Source organism: Calidris pugnax, unplaced genomic scaffold (genome assembly GCF_001431845.1).
Source record: "Calidris pugnax isolate Ruff unplaced genomic scaffold, ASM143184v1 scaffold5, whole genome shotgun sequence".
In the NCBI taxonomy this organism is placed as follows: Eukaryota; Metazoa; Chordata; class Aves; order Charadriiformes; family Scolopacidae; genus Calidris; species Calidris pugnax.
This window is the reverse complement of record NW_015090814.1, coordinates 3,746,238-3,766,686: the sequence shown is the minus strand read 5'-3', so window position 1 is coordinate 3,766,686 and position 20,449 is coordinate 3,746,238. Positions and strand designations below refer to the sequence as shown.

At 38.8% G+C, this 20,449-nt stretch overlaps 1 protein-coding gene across 1 annotated transcript in view; it reads right to left on the bottom strand.

The window, feature by feature from the left end:
* LOC106886591 (chromosome unknown open reading frame, human C8orf34) overlaps nucleotides 1-20,449 on the bottom strand; it is a 231,210-nt gene that overhangs the window by 210,239 nt on the left and 522 nt on the right. The window lies entirely within an intron of this gene.

The following is a 20,449-nucleotide window of genomic DNA, read 5'->3' as shown; positions in this document are numbered from 1 at the left end:
GCAATGGAGATTTCAGAAAATTTACCTCCCAGCTTTTTTGTTGAGCATGACATTATATGGTAAGGAAAATCTCTTTGCTCAGTTGGGGTCAGCTGTCCCAGCTGTGTCCCCTCCAGACCTCTTGCTGGTGGGCAGAGCGAGGAACAAAGAAGGCCTTGACCCTGTGCAAGCACCGCTCGGCAACAGCTCAAAGACTGGTGTGTCACCAGCACTGGTTTAGTCACAAATCTGAAACACAGCACCATATGAAGAAAATCACATGCTATGCTGCTATGAAGAAAATCAACTCCATCCCAGCCAGACCCAGTACACCACCACTGTACTAATGATTATTAAGGGTTTATGATTGGCAATCCGAAAGAGAAGGCTGTATGTAAAAAAACAATTGGGATATTAAGGGACTAAACTCAGCTCAGATGTTTTTTATGCACAAGAAGTAAATAATTATAAAGCCAGGTGCATGCTTAAAATGCCTTGATGAATTAGATCACTGCTGTGCGACTGAAGAATAACAAGCATTTCCTTCCTTCCAGCAGCCTACCCCCAAAAAACATTAGGTCTTTTTCAGAATCTAACTATGTAAATGTTTTCAAGATTGATGGAATTCCTTTCAGTTGTATCTCACGGAAAACTTTGACAATACACATTTTCAAAATATGTGCAGCAACCGACCACACCTGCCAGGTGCTTTTTTCCTCCCCCTCTGGACCACTTACCCCAGTAAAGTTAAAAAATGTAACTACACGTTTCCAAATTAGATCACACATTAGAAATACTACTGATACATTACCAGAAGAAAAATTTATCAGAAATACATCTGGCACATTTATCACTTCTGATGCTTTTTCCTAGTTCCTATTCTCACAGTTTAGGGGAATTAAACTGATTGATTTTTCAGTGCTAAAAGAAAATAACTATGCAAGACATGGTTTTGTTGGTTTTTTTCTTCAATTACAGTCACATTATAAAATCTAAAAGCACAGTATCAGAAGTATGACATTGATAAATTTGGTCTAGGAAGTAAGAGTCCCTTTCTCTTACTACTTAAAATCAGAAATTTCAACATAGTTACTCTCACTTTCCTCAACAGAAGACAGAAGGACCTACACTTGGAGTCAGGCAACAAGCGATGATTTAGTGTAAAGCTGGTAAAGTCCTAGTCCTACCTAAACTCATGAGCAAGCTGCACACCCATCCCACCCACTGTCTGAAACCATATTACAACTGGCAAAGAACAGCCCTGGCTCTAGAGCAGAAACAACATCCCCTAATCACAGAATGGCATGGGTTGGGAGTGACCTCTGGAGATCATCTAGTCCAACCCCCTGCCAGAGCAGGGTCACCCAGAGCAGGTCCCACAGGAACGTGTCCAGGTGGGTTTGAATGTCTCCAGAGAAGGAGACTCCACCACCTCTTTGGGCAGCCTCTGCCAGGGCTCTGCCACCCTCACAGGAAAGAAGTTTTTTCCACATGGTCAGATGGAACTTCCTGTGTTCCATCATGTGTCCATTCCCCCTTGTCCTGTCACCAGGCAGCACTGAGAAAAGCCTGACCCCATCCTCTTTACACCCGCCCTTTAGATATTGATAAGCACTGATGAGGTCCCATCTCAGTCTTCTCCAGGCTGAACACACCCAGATATCTCAGCCTTTCCTCACCAGAGAGGTGCTCTCCCTCTGCTTGCTTCACTGCACTGGTAGCTACGAGGTGAGCACTGGGATTCCTTCCACCAAGAGTGACTGGCCTCAAAGAAAGCACCATCAAATAAATTTTTACAGTAAAATCTTCAGAACCCCAAGTTTGATATCCTGGTGCTCTCCTCTCCCTGTTTCACATGGCTCGCTGCTACTCTTCTGTCTACTGCACACATAAAACATACACAACTGAGTAGTAAGATTACGTTCCTGTAGATAACCACAAAGTACCTAATGACAGCATGAATCAAATATGCTTGCACTGGACACTCACTGCCTTTAACCGCTCCCATGAACTTCCAGTTTAGGCCGAGTGCCAAAATACTGCTAAGAGCACAAGCAACTGGAAGAGAAAAGTCAACTTCCAAAAAGCTTCAGGCTCAGCCCCACCACAAATAAATTCATATCATAAGTAAAGACTATTTTCTAATATCAAGAGTTTCAGCACTGCTGAATTTCACAGTATTGAATTTTACTAGTATTGATAGTATCAGGCTAACTCAGAAAATCTTCAGTGAAACATTTCAAAGCAATCTGAATTAGATACCTTAAAAACAGGGCTTAAATACAATAATTTAAATTCCTTACATGAATAGGATTTCTGCTCTCATGCAGAAAAAATACACACACGGGAGGGCAAAATGTGCATAGCTGGAAATATTGAATATATTCAGTATTTTTATTATTCTTATTCAGAATTATAATAATGGTTTTGTCCACTTACATATCCACTTTTTTTAATGAAGTCCCTTATAATAAACTTATTTCTGAAGTATGAGCATAATCTAATGGATGGGTTTAATCTAATGGATTTATTTTTGGGTACGGCTTATTACAAAAGAGAATGAGTGAATCTGTTTAATTTTCAGTTTCATCATTTAAAATTAAATTAAAGTTTTTAGTACCAGAGCTCAAATAGTTATTTCAAAGACTGTGGGTTTATGCATGACTGTACTAAGAACACTATGGCCAATAAAAGATTACAGTGTCTAAAGGGAGAGTTAAGGAAAATTTAGTTACCCAAAACTAAAATGGCATCTTCACAATCTCTGTAGTATTGATACCATCAGCTTTACTCAAAAATACTCCAGGTACATAAACTGCAAGTGAACCTTTGTGATCACATTTTTAATTCAAGAAACAAGCCTTGATCAGTGCTTTTTAGAAAGAAAACCAGCCGCGACCTTCTAGTGTGGCCTGATTGCTCTAAAAAAACCCAAAAAAACCCACAACTGAGTAAATAAGTTTTTGCCTTCTTAGTATAAGAAAATATGATGCAATACCTGGGGAAAAAAGCGATGAAGTATAATGAAAATAACAGCTGTGAATAGGCAACGCTGGATTGCATGAGATTGCTAGTGGGAAGTACCTACAAACAATAGGTTAACACAAACCAAGTCCACACCTCTGTTGCATACAAAATTGTGGCAAGCAGCCTTGGTTATAGGATAAAAGAGGTGATAATGATACTGGATTTCAGGTTTCTGAATAGGTTTGAATTCATATAGATTCATTTGAGCTTCTCAAAGTTGATGATCTGTGTAAATCTCAGGTTTAAAATTAAAGATTTGATGACACACAAAAAAATTTAGAATATTTGCTTTATAAGGCCACTAAGGGATCATCTGTCCGTATAACAGTCTTTGGATGTAAACAGTTGTGGAGATTAGTAACCCAGGTGCTAGAGAAGATCACACAAAACTTCTCAGGCAAGATAAACTTACTGGATCCTTCTAAGGAAATCAGAGAACTTTCCCAGCAACAAGTCTTTGAGATCTGGCAAAAACCCCATGCAGACCAGACAAACTGGCAGCTGAGGTTCCTGAGAGGTCTGATGGACCATGCCCATTAAAACTCTCCCAAACACAGTAAAGCCAATACCTGCCAGCTGCACACGAGCTCTGGTTCTCATTCAGGATGCTGGAACCAAGACACAATAAAAGGTCACCACCAGCCTGAGAAGATACAAACTGACAGCCCTCACCACACAGGATACTGTCTTAAATTCAAGGCTCTAATGCCTCAGGGAAAAGAAACTTTCTAAGCTGCCTGATAAACCCATGCTACTGCACAGTAAGACAGACAGATAGATAATTCGGGCAGTGACACAAGAGGAAGCACAATCTGACAATCCAGTGGCTAGGATTAAGCAGCATTTAGATAAAATATAGACAGAGTCCTTTCACGCTGTGGAGAGCTGCTTCACTTCTAGCCACACTTGAAGAGAAAACAGGGAACTTATCTCTGAAACACTGCTAGCATCATCCCTCAGGGAAGTATTCAGATCCCTGTGTCTATGTGCACAGCTGCACCTGATTTTGACTCCAGCTTGACACTCTAGACCTGGCTAATATTTTAGATATTTCTAAATATCTAGATATGGTGTGTGGGGTTTCTGGATCACTATTCTGAGACACGTGCAGTGTTCAGACCTCACAATGCAACTAACTTGGCTCGTCACTAAATGCACATCATTCCTGGGATCACACCCTCAATGACTTTGTCTTTGTTGGCCTTAAAAAAGGAGGTCTGGAGAAATCCCATAACTGCAATCACAGAATTGTGAACATTAGGGTACCTCATGGGTTAGCATCACTTTTACATGACAAAATCCCATTCAGACATTAAGGCAGTATTTTCAATGGAGCCTTGGCCCAATGCTCATGCCACACTATGAAGTTTGCCCCCGAAAACCACCGTTCCAATGTCTTCCATGGGTTTCACCAGCACATGCAACTAACATGTAACATACATAGATATGATGAAGCTGCCGAAATCAAGCCCATGTTGGCAGAAAAATTAAAACTCTGAGCTGTCAGGCACTCATTAGCAGGCTGCTCTGACAGCTTTTGGAATAAGGCATTGTAGATCATGCTCACCTGTAAAAGGCAAATCAATATTACTTCTCCTGTGGAAAAAGGATACAAGCAACAGCTTTACTGCAACGTTATATTTGCTCAAGTTGCACAGGAAGATAAATATGAGATGATGTTTTAAAAAGTTCTGCTGTCCAGTGTGTATAAAATATTCTGTACAAGTTCTCTGTATTAAAATAATCATAAAAATTTTGTTTTCAAAATTTTTTCATCTTGACCAAGAATTCTTTTAACTACTCACATAGAAGTTCAAATAATAACCACCAAATACAGTGACATGAAGCAGAAAGTATGAGTTGCCCAAGCCCAAGGCAGGAAAGTTCTAAAACAGATTTAATTATCCTGAATTTGGCCACCTATGTAAAGTGACCCTAAATTTGCACAAGCAAGGATCACCAAATAAATTCCAATGAAGTTAACAGATGCTCCCCGATAATTGGAATTTACTTAAATCAGTCATTTGGAGATGTTCCTTTAGTACAGCAGCTAAACAATTGTTGGTAATACTCAGTCTAATTATGAGTTTTATTCATACACTTTCAATAGGTGAATATCTATTCAGATATGCATCTTAATTTCCTATTATTTACCTGTGAGAGATTGACTTGGGTCTCATAAGACTTCATACCAATGTTGTAATCAGCTTTTTAAACAGAACTGAATGTTTAATATGCACCAATACAACAGAGATTTCTGAACTGGAAAGGTCAGAATTTGTTGCCATAGAAAAGTCTGGAAATTCATTTTCAGCAAAATACAGCAAAATACAAAGAGCTCTATTATTTCTGCAGAATTTATATACTGCAAATGTGGTCAGAACTCCTTAAATAAGACTAATGAGTACTTTTTATATAGCATTTGAAGAATACAAAATGTTATTTCACAAATAAGCAGTTGCTTGATTGATTTGAAGGTACTTGTATCCTTTTTTCCCCCTCACAGGAAAGGTCACACTAATTTGCTTTTTATGGTTAACACAAGATTCGTGGTATCTTGTTAGAATAATCACCAAAGCCACTGAAGACGATCTGCAAGCAGATACCTGAGAGCTCTCTAACACCCTTGAGATCACACAATCATGTTAGTTTGGTTCTGCACAGCTCATATTCAGAGCTTTTTTAACTGCAAGTGGAAATTATAATAGTAAACAAGGAGATTTTTATAAGTAACACTTTTATATTAGCAGCCATTTTAACCTGCATTCACTTAGGGGTAGGTGAAGTTTTGCTTAATTATATATACACCTGAACTTTGCCACTTAAAAAAAAAAGCAAAATGCACAATGAAATCAGAATGAAAAGAACTGATGTCTTTAAATGCAGCAATACAGGAATCTTTTGCCATGCAGAAGCCATCAGCCCATGGATATAACAACAAAATTTGATTATAAATACATTAATTCACAATATTATAAAAGTAGCTACATAAGTAACTATGTAAATTAATAAAAAACCAATACTGATGATTTTTTTTCTGTACTCTTGGGGGCTTTCCAGCATTTTGTGTTCTACCATCTATTACATGCTACCAAATGATACTTGCAACTATTTTATTTCTGTTGGATATCAGTGTACCTGAATTTATCTTCAGCCCCAACTGGGAAGAGACATTAATAATTCCAGTTCATTTGGAAGCAAAATCCACCTGTGATTGCTTCCCTATGCATTATCATCATCCATCAGTTAAGCCAAAATTACTTGTATGATTTTTCCCCATCAACGAGCAAGATGACAGAGAAACTGCTTTAATGATATCTCTTTTTCCTTAATATTATTTTCAAAGTTCTGACAGATTTCTAACATGCTCTCTGAAATTAAAATAGATACTTTTGCTGCTCAAAGCAGATAAACTTCTGACAATAACTACACCATGTCAAACTAAAAAACAAACTGAGGATTCAGCACACACAGGGAAAAAGACATGCACGTGTTCATTTTGACCCATGAAGAATCAGATATGAGAGATACACAAGAAAAATTTCCCATAAATATATATACCTATAGATTATATTATTGATACAGATAAGGCTTACAAAATTTTTGATATCATAGAAAACTGCATGAAATAAACTCAAGCTTCCACTGAGTGTAGGGCAAAAAGATGCTATGACAAATGATTCTTGATTATTATAATGGTACCTATTACTGTAAGGACTTACAAGAATGACAAGATCCCATTTTGTGTAATACTATGGTAAATTTTCATAAGCTCAAATATTAGACAAAACCATAGTATAAGTAGTCACAGAAAAAAAATAATCAAGCAGTTTTGCAGTATAACTGCTACTATTTGCAACATCTTAAATTCAAATCCTTCTAATTATTTCAAATTTTGTAAAACTGGAAAATGCCTCAAAGTATCTAGGTTTAATTACAGCTGAACACAAATGATAACTTGACATAAATAAGATAGAGGGATACTTTTCCAGTGAGTAAGTCTCCACATATTCCCAGTCCAAAAATTTGGCCAAACACTCTTCTGAAGGCTCTAAGAATAGCCATTCCACTTAATAGTCCATCTCCAGAAAGAAACACTACCACAGGAGTAACAGTCTATTCTCATGGGCTTCCTTTTCAAGTCTAAAGCAATAATCTAGCTTTACCCAAATACTGATGCTCACTTTTTTATCCATTCATGTGTAGTAATTAAATGTCATATGGATGGCCAGTATTTGTGATCAGTACTGATCAATGTGAAAAAGAACCATGAAGAGGAAAGACAGAATCAATGTCATTGATATTTAAGGTCTATGTTTTCCACACAGGATTTATCAGTTTGTTATCAGCATAGTCAAGCCACGCAGAGAGTTTGTAGGACCTTAAGAGAGATCCAAACCATAATTTCCATCAAGCAATTCAGCCAAAGGAGGAAGTCCAGCTGGAAGTCAACTCATCACAAAAACACTACAGGTTGCTTAAACAAAACATTTCAATTTCTCAAACTTAAAGGTTTAAAGGAGCTGTGTTTTTCAACAGGGATTAAAAAAAAAAAAGTAAAATATTTCTACCTAGCCCTAAGTCAATTGCTGTCAATCCCTACCTTCCCAAAATGATGGCTATAAATTTTATATTCTCAGACCTACTCACATCTGCTCAACAACATGTCATTATGAAAGAATTTAAGGTAGCATACTTTACACCCTGAGGACAAACACATAATAAGATATATGGAGACTTAAGGTAAGGTATAAGTGACTCAACTACTGTTAATCAAGTTTTTGGATTTTTCTCTTTTGTACCTCTTGGTATAATAGCAACCATAATAAGGTTGAAAACAAGGTTCACTCAAATGCAGATTCATATGGAATGCTACCGGAAAAAAACTAAGGCATGTATATAGTTTACCTTCATGATTTGTCGCATGGATTACTCATTATTGGTTCCATTAAAAAGTCATTTGCGTGCCCAAGTCCGAACAGAATCCTCACCTAAGTAAGTAATGTGAAAAACCTCCCTCACACCAGCTTTAAAAACCAGTTGAAAACTGCAAACTATGTCAATACTGAGCTGAAAAAAAGCCTCTGAAATGAGAGGATGTTGGACACTTCTGTTTGGACTCTGGGAGGACAAGTGCATCAGTTGTACAGGCTTTAGGCTGACACTTATCATATCATGCCCACAAATAAAGTAGGGCTGAGATAATGGGGACAGCTAAATAAATATCAGCTTACATAAGCAGGATACACTTTCCACTCTGTAAGTTATACATTAGCTAAGTTACATATATGATTGCAATATTAAAGCCATTTTTACATTATGCAAAGTCTAAGTATGAAATAAGAAAAATATATTAATATTGGTCTCCATGTAAGAAAAATATAAGCTAATGAATAACTACTTTTTCCAAGGGGAAAAAAACAGCAAGATAAATGGCTTTAAAAGAAGTCATCAAAACCCACAAGTTCTAATCACTGCATCGTATTGATCAGCTTATTAAAATCACTTTCTAGCACAAATAAGGTAACTTCAACACATACACAAAACCAGTCTATTTCTAAAAAAACCTGTCATTTGCAGTTTGCCTATCTCCTCCCTGGAAACTGCCACCATGGATCTAGTCAGGGTGGCCTCGCTAACCTACCCGGGACATGACCTGCAACATCCCACGAGCTGTCCTCCGGCTTGGGTTCTCAAATATAGGACTAAAGGAGTATATCTTACTAGAAAGCTAGAGTCTTAAGTGGATATTATGTAAATAAGTACCACTGTACTAATGATTGAAAACTTTAAATAGGTAGCACTGGTAATTTTTAAGGACAGTTAATTGAATTGTACCCATCAGACACTTCTACCATCGAGACTGCAATGGCTTAGGCAAATAAGAATCACTTCATTTCTAGAAGCTGAGATCTGGGTAATTTTAGAAAATGTGGTAGATTTGGGGGTTGTAGAACTATTTTTAGTACCAGCCAAAGCATTATCAGTCTTATTTTCTACCGCTTTTTATTTTGAAAACAATGCCTGCAAATCACTGGGGTATGTTTTTGTTTGCTTCTGACACAGCAAAATAACTTCTCAACCCTGACAGCGATTGCCCAATTAAAGCTTCCTAGTGATTTGATTGCTATTAATTTAATGTTAGGCTAAAAACTTGCCTGGCTCTGAGTGAAGGGCTTCCTCTGGTACATCAGGGCCTCTCCAACTGCAGCAGGGCTCCCTGTGGGAACACGACGTGCTCGCACGGACCTTGAGACTTGTCAATGCTCTCAAACGCCACAATAAGCAGGGGAGAAAAGAGAAAATCAATTTTTTATTTTTTTTTTGGGAATGTGTGGCACCAATTAATGGGATTAATAGCACTGCCAGGCACTGAGGCAGCACATAGAAAGAAAGGGAAGCAGAAGGGCCATAATGAGCTCAGGGCCTTGCTGTGAAAACTCTGAAACCATGTGAAGACTCTAAGAGCCGGAGGGGTTTGCAGTCTCTGTGCAGATAAACAAGACAGAGAAAGGAAGGGGAAACGCAGGCACAGAATAATGTGTGATAATGCAGTGGGACAGCAGAAGTAGAAACAGCAGCCAGATAACTGGCCATCATTTTAGCACCCTAACTACTGTCTATTTTATTTCCTCTTCTCACTTCTTAAGTTTTTCTTCAGTGTTTAAGTAAATGTTAAGTGGATCGTCATTTTAGCCAACTTCATTCTTCTAATCTTTTTTCAATTATCATAGGGGAGGACAGAATAAAATAAATTCTCTTGAGTTTCTTATTTACCTTTGTTCCTTTTTTTCTCCCTGCTTTTTCTTTCAGGTATTCCTGCTTCCCAAGGAAAAAAAAAAATAAAATTAGGTTAAATCTGCTGCTCTAGCAATTTAGTCTTCTCCATCTCTTCTTTGCACCACATTAGTAAATCTTCATTAAGCTTTTGTCTCCAAATACCTTTGTATCAGACTACAGACATTATTATCTGTATTGTATAATGACAGTATTCTAAAGCAGGGAATACTCAGAAGGAGCTCTGAAACACTTGTTTTTAATTATTTTTCTGGGGTCTCTGCATCGTGCAAAAATCCTGCTTCAGCAGGGGAGTTGGACTAGATGATCTCTATGGTCCCTTCCAACTCTAAAATTCAGTGAAATTCAGTGAAAAGGATACTGAGTGACTGAGTTGCAGCCTCCTGTGCAGAGTTTATCCTCAGCGCAGTTATGGTGGGTGTTTCATGACAGCACCCATGGAGGAATTTCTGCACCTGCAAACCTTGGTTTTTGCCCTCAGCTCGTGTTTCCCCAACATCTCTGCCTTGTCCTGATGAGGCAGGAAGGACAAGATTCTTCAGAATGCTTAGGAAGATAATACCCAGGTCACATTGGGTGTATGGAGCGCGTCGTGCCCAGCTGACCTGGGCATGGGCAGTTAATACCATGTGTATGAGCAGGAGCACACAGCACCCACCACGTTTATGCAGGAGCTTAGTCCAATGCACACGGGATTCTCAGGTATGTCCCAAGGCTTCCGAGTGTCTACAGGCATTGCATAGTCCGTGCACGCACATATTTCAGCCTGAGAAATCCCAGTAAAGCCAGACACAGAAATCCAGTAATCTCCTCCCTCTCTCCTTTCCTCTCCTTCAAATGAAACTATAGCCTTTACTCACACTCGTGCCCCCTATTCGATCTCTACAAAACTATTTCAGAATCTGCCTCATAATTTTTTTTCTTTCTTGCTAACTGCTCTATCCATAATTGCTTCTACAGATTCTCTCCTAAGATCACAGGATCATAGAATGGTTCAGGTTAGAAGAGACCTTAAAGACCATCCAGTTCCACCCCCCTGCCCTGGGCAGGGACACCTCCAGGCAACCAGACCAGGTTGCTCCAAGCCCCATCCAGCCTGGCCTTGAACCCCTCCAGGGATGGGGCAGCCACAGCTTCTCTGGGCAACCTCTTCCAGTGTCATCTACAGATGAAACTACCCTTCCTATTGAGTTCTGTGAACCATCTCCCACGTCTCCAGAAGAGACAGCTTCCACTTATTTAGGCTTCTAGGACGAATTCTGCTATCAACAGTATAGAGCAGCTCTTCTGCGTTAGTGCACCAAAAGAAACACAGATCTGAAGTTATCATTCAGAATTCCTTTCTTTGAGATAAGACACCTGACCAGGGGAATCCTTCACAATCACCAATTGACCTCTCCACTTGTACAAATGTCATCAGAGATGCAGTGCCTATCAAATTGGAACACAATGCAATCTTGATGAAGAAGTTTGTGGCACAGCAGCCAGCATTAATAGTAATGCTAAGGACACCTTTAACTCCCTGGAAAATCTATACCCGAGCAATATTGCCAAGATCAAGTACTAGAAGTATGAGTCAGACACTGAAAAACATGCACATTTCTTTAGATGATAAAAAGTTATATTTTCTTGTATTTTCTGGTGTTTCTCACTCTTCAGTCATATGCTCAGCAACCACAACCACTAGAATCTTTTTTTAAAAAATGACAGCACAGATCCCAGGTAACCATTTGACTGTAGGGACTGAGATGATAATAAATTAAAAAACTAGAAGAGGAAAAAAAATGCATTGGCCAGGTAGCATTAATCTTTGTCATACCATCCCCTTCCATTTCCTGTCCACTCTCACTTTCATGCTCAGTGTATTCATATGGTCCATTTCCTCCTAATTCATTAGGCCGTCCTCCCTAATTATTCAATTCTGCTGCTTTACAGAAGGGACTGGGCTGGGTTCCATGACATTCTCCTGACCTATGGGGAACTGCACCTTTAAAAGCCAAGATCCAGATGAAGACAGCTTAAGCACACAAGCTCCTCACATACAGGGCTGAGCAGCTAGAACTCATGGAATGATTTGGAGATCACTTATGCCCATCTACCAACTTGCTAATGGAGAAAAAGGCAGCTTGTGCTCCTCTCCTTCCCCTCACCTCCTGGCCACCCAAATTTTCTCTCCTTAGCCAATGCCATGCTTCTCAGACCCCATGGTGACCCACCAAGCTAACCCAACTGAACACTCTTCAGTGCTTTGCAGACTTCTTTTTAATTCTATTTCATCTTCCCAAACTGGGTAGCTTTAGTAGGAGACAACTACCAGATGTGGAACAAGAACAGCAGAAACGGGCAGGCAGCAATGATGATGAACGGGACCCACAACAACTGGTTGTTGGATCAACCTCACGACCAGCACTTCTGAGCACCAAATCACCAGTCTGGAGTAAAACAAGCTACTAGAGACAATGCCATGCTTCTCAGACCCCATGGTGACCCACCAAGCTAACCCAACTGAACACTCTTCAGTGCTTTGCAGACTTCTTTTTAATTCTATTTCATCTTCCCAAACTGGGTAGCTTTAGTAGGAGACAACTACCAGATGTGGAACAAGAACAGCAGAAACGGGCAGGCAGCAATGATGATGAATGGGACCCACAACAACTGGCTGTTGGATCAACCTCACGACCAGCAGTTCTGAGCACCAAATCACCAGAGTCTGGAGTAAAACAAGATACAAGAGGAGGAATGATTCAATTAAAAAGGCTCCACCACAGCTGAGAGACCCAAACTCTCATGATTCCTGTCCCAGAAAAACAGCTCCTCCAGAAGACAACAAAAGAGCTTGATAAGCCCTTTTGTTCCAGCCGCTATAGAGAAATCTGGTGCATGAATAGAGTTATTTTATTCATTGAATATTGCAGGGAGCTGGCAAAATGAGGAGGGAGAAAGAATGCTTCATGTAAATGCACAAGAAGGTAACAATTTCCACTCTCCCTATGGACAGAAATTTTATTAGAGGTGTCTAATGTAAAATAGCCTAAATGCACAAGAAGGTAACAATTTCCACTCCCTATGGACAGAAATTTTATAAGAGGTGTCTAATGTAAAATAGCTTTCTACTTATCATGGGTAAGCAAGTTCACCTGTATTCTTCATTTTGTGTGGGCATTTCCCATAATTGTAACATATTTCCTCGCGGTGCTATGTAAAATTATGTTCAAAACTGAGGTGTTGCACTGGGAACTCTATGTTTAATGTAGAGAGACATTTAAATTTCACGTGAATAGGGAAACAAAACTGTCCAAAACAACAGAAGAGCAAAACCACAGGGGCATCATAAAACATCAGCCTAAAGATTCTGCCTGCACACTTTTGGATGGAACTAAAAATAGGTATTTGGTGAAATCGACCAGCCAAAGGAGAAATTAACACAGCATAGCATATGGTACCTGACATAAAACTTAAGGCCATCAAAATGTTTGTTGCAAGCTTTTTAAAAGGATATTACCCTCTATACTGAAAGCAGATACGCATGTTGGGTTGTCCTGGCAAAGGCATTTCAAGTGATCATGCTCTTTTCCTACATCCTAGAATTAAATCCATGCATTCTTGTTCAAATGAGCACTGCTTTTCATCACCTTCAGTAACACCTGAAACAGCATGCTGCCTTAGTCAGCTTCCTTACAATTCTATTTGAAAATTATTTTGCTTTCAGCTGGGTTTTAACTGTTTCTCATAGTCTCAGGCAGAGAAGCATCTTCTCTTGATACAGAAGATATCCCTCTCTTACACTTCACAGCTAAGAGAGTAAGAAAGCGTGCATCTCTGCAAGGGGGGATAATACAGAATACAGTTGATAACACCTGATTTTTATCTGGATGTTACAGACAATAAAGGGTTTGGATAGTCTTAGTTCCAAAAGTTGGTGAACATAAAAATGCCTGAAACCAAGTCCAGAGGTAACAATGTATCGTCATCAGCCCTCATTCATACAAAAGCTTTTTTTAAAAAAAGTATCACCAGACAAAAAAAACAATAATCACTAGACCAAAAAAATAATCACTAGACAAATGAAAATGAGACATTATCAGTCCCTACCTCTTCATTTACATAAACAAGACAGAAAATGCAAAGTACCAAGAAGCAAGAAAAGATGTTGAAAAAAGGGGAAGACTATTTATTAGATCTTCAAAATTAAGAGGCAAACTGTAAAAGAACGTGATGGCAAAATGCTCTTAAATATTATGTTTGCAACTCAATTTTTTTAACGCTTCCATTTACAAAGTAATGCTTTTAAAAGAAGCAAGCACTAATAACAGGTGTCTTTTTAGGTGTCTCTTTTCAGTCAATGCCACAGGAAGAAGCTGAGAAACCCACTTGCTCCACAACAGTAATGAAGCGCGTCACGCGTGGCAGAACTGCCAGGGAAGGTACCAACTGCCCCCTTCCCTCTCAGATGCTCCAAAGCAACCAGAAGGCTGAGGCTGTGCTGACTCTGGGATACAGATGGCATCCTGCCCACCTGGAAAAACATAAATCACTAACAGCAAAGAACACATTAGAAAAAATTAAAGACTGAGTTAAAGCCATCAACGATTTTTATTTAATATTTGACATTTACATTTGTCCTTTGCACCAAAAGACCAGATTAATCAAAAGAAAGAAAACAGCTGAAGAGCTTACTTCAGGTTAACACCACGCATTAAATATCATCCAAAACTTGGAAGAGACTACATAATGTCATAGAAAAATAAAAGAGCAGTAGTAATGGGCTTATTTTGATCCAGACTGATTCATTAGTACAGAGGTTGCCAGACAAAAATTCAAAATCGTCATTGTTCCAGTGCATGTCCTGGAGCAAAGACAATAGACTCACAGCATTTTATTTTACTCTATTTTAATTTCTTTAAAACAGGAACATCTTCTAGCTCAAGACCTTAGCACTGGGCAGCCAGGCTCTGCCTGGTACATGAAGGCCAGAGCAACTCAACTGAGAACTACCTCTCATTTTCCCAGCTATTTTTTTAACAAGCTCATTACGCTCCCCCTCTCAAGAAACGTAATTTTGAGAGTTTAAAACCATTAAAAGTCAATGTAACAAAAGGAAGTTGTGATTCTTTTATCACTTTGTATTTTGATGCAATTCTTCAAATTTAATTATTACTATTAGACAAAGAATGTAACTTTGATTTTTATTTCATTGTGTGTCTTGTGCCCAGAAGGGATTTTGTTTTAAAAAAAAACAATTAAGAAAGCCCACATTTTCCTTTCAGGAAAGTAATGTTTTTGCCACTGTGGAAACAAGGTTTATGTGATTATCATCTATTTTTGTGACCACATAAATGCATACCTGTATCTGTGATTTCTTTCACTCTTTCCCATATGTTTTTTTAAACCTTTGACTAATTCCAGACTAATTCCCAAAGGAGCAGACATCACAAAAATGCAAGTTCTTTCAAATGTTGAGACACTAACTAGTCAGGTAGCAAGACCAAAACATGTGATTTTCCTCATTCAGGAACAATGTCTTTTCTTAAACTCAGATTCCACAGGAGAGAATTCACAGGATGAATGCCTCATCCACCAAGAAATTTCTGACAACTTTTGCATGTTGTTAGTCACCACAAAACCCAAACAAAAAGCATAAAGCAATTCCTCATGGAACTGTTTGTAAATGGAAAAGGGTCTGTCTATAGTTTTACTTAAGGTTTTTCATTTGTTTTTGCTCTAAGACAACTTTATGAAGGCAACCATCAGAATACACAGCGAATTATCCGAAAAAACAAAGGACAGCTCTGCGTGACTTTTTTCCATTTGACTTTCATTCCCCTTTTTCATTCTGTCTTTTACTTCAGTGCACATCAAGGCTACCACAAAGCCCTGCTGTAGCAGGCAACAAAAAAAATAAATTAGAACTTATATATGATTCCCTACCCCCCGCTGTGTAACGCTGCAGCATTTCTAGATTACTGCTGGTTTCCAGACATCCTTTGAAAAACAGCTAATATTGGCTCCTCTGAAGGGACTGCCAGCTTGAAACAATGTCACTGGGTAATCACTTAGTACCTAAAATGATGCTCGTGATGCCCAAGTACTGAAAAACTCGGTCTTCCAAAGGCTCCATCTAGCTGCCTGAAACGAAATGCTTTTCTATGCAAATTCACATCATCCAGAATACAGACCCTTTCATGCTAGCAACAGAATCTAACCAGTTAAGCATCATACCAAAATAAAGATTACTTGAGCAAGATCAAAAGAAAATAATTCTTTGAGAGCATCCCTATGATTCCCATTGCAGACACTGGAGCTTAAACATAATTTGATACTGTGAGGCATCTTAAACTGGTAAATGAGACACTCACATTGACTGTTTCTACATTTGTGTATTTGAGAATTGAGGGCAAACATTGCTTCAGAAGATGGTCTAAACTCCAAAATTCATTCCTTAACTTTGACTAACTCAGTCACAAGGTACACTATAAATACTGTTAGTCACCAAACAGGTGGATCTGTGAAGGTTTAAGTCAGAAGTATAGTTATTTTCTTTAAATTGAATAATGGAAGACATTGCATAATATACACCAATAATGCCATCTCATTTAGGAAAAAACAATCCACCATAAATTAAAATAAAAAACAAGTTTCCTATTATATTTGCTTCAGAAATTTTGTATGTTACAAGAAAACAAAGTATGTGTGTGATGATATGAACACAGCCTTTATGTTATTCAAAATAAAAATTATAGTTCTAAACCCACATTACTTCAAGAAAAACTCTTAGGTAACCAGGGGTTTGGTATGTTTATTTTGAGAAGAGTTATTTTGGCTTTTTATAACTCAAAGAAATTACAGTCCTCTGGTTTGCATCACAACAATGTACCTGCCGGATGCTTTTTAGCTGCAGTTCTATAAATAAGAAAATTCCAAAACACTAAATTTATCTCAGAGCTCTTGAAGATTTATTGCAATCTGTTCTTAAGAGTGCTGATCCAGCTTTCAAAATCACAGAAACTGTCAGGTTTGCCCAAATGAGAACACAACTGGATGCTGAAGAGATACAGTCATGCAGAAGTCTAGATGTATGGATACTCACAGGCAGCAGGATTATTCATTGAGATTATTAGCACACAAAAAAGAATTTGTTGGATTGGATGCTTGAAACGCAAAGTGGGTCAATACTTCACTCAGACAGAAATGAGTGGGTGCTGATTCTGAATACTCTGTCCCAGCCAATTTTAGGCACACACCTCCTGTTCGCATTTTAGAAAGATGGAAAAAAAAAAAACAACAGTGAAGCTTCATCGCAGAAATAATTCATATTTATAATTCTTGTTACATTCCAAGTTAAAAGTAAAAGAAAAAAGTAATCTAAAAAAAACCCAGGTAGTGCTGTTATGTGTTACCACAAAAATCCCAGAAGAGAGGCGTTTCTAAAGGGCATTCCTCAAATCTAAACTAGATGTCTAACCACAGTATTTTCAGATGTCAATAATCATTTACAGAAAGATGTGTAAGCTTTCAAATGCAAAAGAAAACAAAAACAAAACCCACAACACACAAAACCTACACAGAACAGGATAAGCCAGCTCCTGAAACCTGACAGAATTTCAGGGGTTAACTTCAGACCTTACAGTCAGCACTAACAACACCTGCATGGCCTGGGGCAGTTCCAAGTTGACCTACAGTTTCACAGGAATTTTATCTCCAAAAACCTCAGGCACCTGTAAGATGAAAGGGCAGAGAAATAATAGTTTTGAGACTTGAGGACCTACATTCAACAGGGGGAGATGGGGCTGAAGGATCGAAGTTGTTTTGCAATCTGTCTCAAATCTCAAAATTGACAAACTCTCAGATGTAGACACTAATTCCCACCCACCTTCCTTCCCACCTCCAAGCCATAAATAAGAATTTAACTAGTAAAAATGTTTGGAATCAAGGGAATCTGTGTGCTACCATTCATAGCTGAGTGGATAGGACTTCCTACTTGCCATTAGCAGGTCCTGGTAGTCAGTAGAAGACTGATGCCTGCTGAGTCAGCCTAAGCTCAATAATTCTTTCTCCAGAAGGTTACTCCTTCCTTTCTTTATACAGATGGAAATCACTTTTTAACCAGGGGAAGGCCTACAGTCTCCCTGCATCTCACTCAGCACTTCTCTTTTCACACAAATTGGAAAGATAATTCAAGTGTCAAACCATTCAAAACTTCAGCAAAGAAATAAAACTGAACTCATATGCAGTATGTGCCAAAGGTAAAAAAAAAAAATAAAAAAAAATAAAAGATTAAGTTCAAAAGAACAGATGTTCTTAAGTAGCTACTGCTGGTTAATGAAGTACAAAATGCCCTCACCAGTACAAATATAGGAGAGAATGGAGAAGACAGACACTACCAGGATAACTGCAAGCAACTGGAATGGAATGACCAACTGGCAACTAACAGCATCTGCTGCTCTTGACTGTGATGCAGAGGAATTGTACTTCATCATCAGGGAAGCACCAAGTGTTCCAGCCACCAGCTAACTCTGCCTGCAGAACTGTCTGAGATCTATGGTGTGAAGTCCTCCCGATCACTGGTCATTCATTATGCAAGTATGCAATACCATCTCTTTATGCATCACCATCCCTGCCTTCATCTCAGAAAGCCTTCCTGTCCTCTCGCCACTTCCTTCTTTCCTGTGGCTGCCCTCAATTTACCAACATTATTCTATGCACTCCCTATAACGTTAGCTTGAAGCGTATATTGAGCAATTATAGTCACAACCTGCTCAGCAAATAACACTGCAGAAAATCGAATCCAAGTCTGCTCTGTTCTGACTTGGTATTAGAAAATTAGTACTCACTGCAAAAAAAAAAATTAAAAAAAAAATAGCTGTCATCCATGACAAGCGGTGATTAATTAGCACCAAAATCTGAAGTGGTGTAAGAAAATGCTAGTTGTTCCTGAATAAAAGGGGAAGCACAGGTCTCTCTTCTCAAGGTGTTCTCTTAGAGACATGAAAAACTGATGGGTTAGTGAATATATCTGACTGTGAACACAGGGTATTCTTGATACACCACAATGCATATACAATAGAAATACTGGTATAGTGCATAAACTTCACCCTATGCATAGTCTTGAATCAATTCCTTCAAACTTCAACTACATGTCTCTCCCTTACTAAGGACTACAAGATCAAGCACAGGTTGTGGATCTTCCGAAAACTGTTGAGAACAAAAAAATACGTCACCAAAATGAAATATACGAGTAGATTTTAAATAGCTAATCAGGAAGTGGAGGAGACAAGAATTATGATCCTCTTCCAGTGTTAGGGATTAAAATAACTTTAAAAATAATGCTACAGCCCTATATCTTAAACCCACTCCCTAGTATTCAGGTCTAAGTGGATTTCACAAAAAAATCTCTTCCTGGTATATCAGAGTGCATTAACAACCTGTAGACAGCCTGCAAGGTAACGCAAAGAGCCGTCCACTGATTCTTTCTACCAGGATGAGATTCAAACATTGTAGTGATTAGTGAAATATTTAGCGATAAGTGAAACACTGTAACAAATACAACTTCTTCCCTCCACTATTGACAACTAAAGCATCCTACTATTTAAACAGTGAAGATGAGCACCTCATGCTACTGAGAAAGTAGGTTAAAACACAGTGACTCAGAACAGCAACATCAAGTAGTTTGTTTGAATTTTAATGTGTAAAACAATGGGTTAAGAAAAATTAGAAGAAAGTGACAGCTGTCAAGGGCCTAACTCCTCAACAACCCCAAGGCACTTCGTTCCCATTGAAACACACAGGAGTCAGTTACGAATACAGCCCTAGCAACTGTCTTGATTGAACAGTCTTTTACTCAGAAATTGAACCGCACAAACGTTTCCGTTTCTACGAATTCTAGAACTAGAAAAATCACCTGCTGTTCCCTAGTACCCAGTTGCCGTTCCATCAAATGGGGTTTTATTTATTGCAAAATGAATATATCTAACACCTCTGACACTGAGCCACTGTAATCTGCCTCAGCCCATGCAGCACATAAAAACTGACCCTTAGTGAACAGTTTTCTAACAAAATTTAAACCTTTCTTACGGGGGTTGGCAAATGCTACCCAAAACATACACTACACCAGCATAAAAGAGATTTCATACATAGGAAGCTCAACTGAGAACAAGTTAAATACTGAAAAAGGGAGACTTGTGTCTTGGGATAACACTGCCAGAGTATAATATATGTGCATTTAGATGTAAAAACTGTATGAGAAACAGGGTGATAAAACGGGAACAATCACGATTGCTCTAGTACCCTTTAAAATTCTAAGTACTCCCAGCTTATGCACAGAAATAGTAAAACACGCACATCTGTGCGTCTAACAAATCCCAGCAAGTGCATCTTTGTAAGACCACGGAAGATCTATAGCAAAAAAAAATAAAAAAAACCCCAACAAACGGGGCTCCCAAGCGTAGGACTGCAGATAAAAATTTCAGCGAAACACTATCGACACGGACTTTTCGCAGGACAGATTTCCTCCCGGGTGCCGGGTCCCGAGTGCTGGTTTCCCGGTGGGGAGGGATCCATCCATCCATCCATCCATCCATCTCTCCCCTCCCTCTTTAACCGGTCACGGAGGGACAGCGCCCCGGGTCTGGTCCCCGGGGCAGGGGGG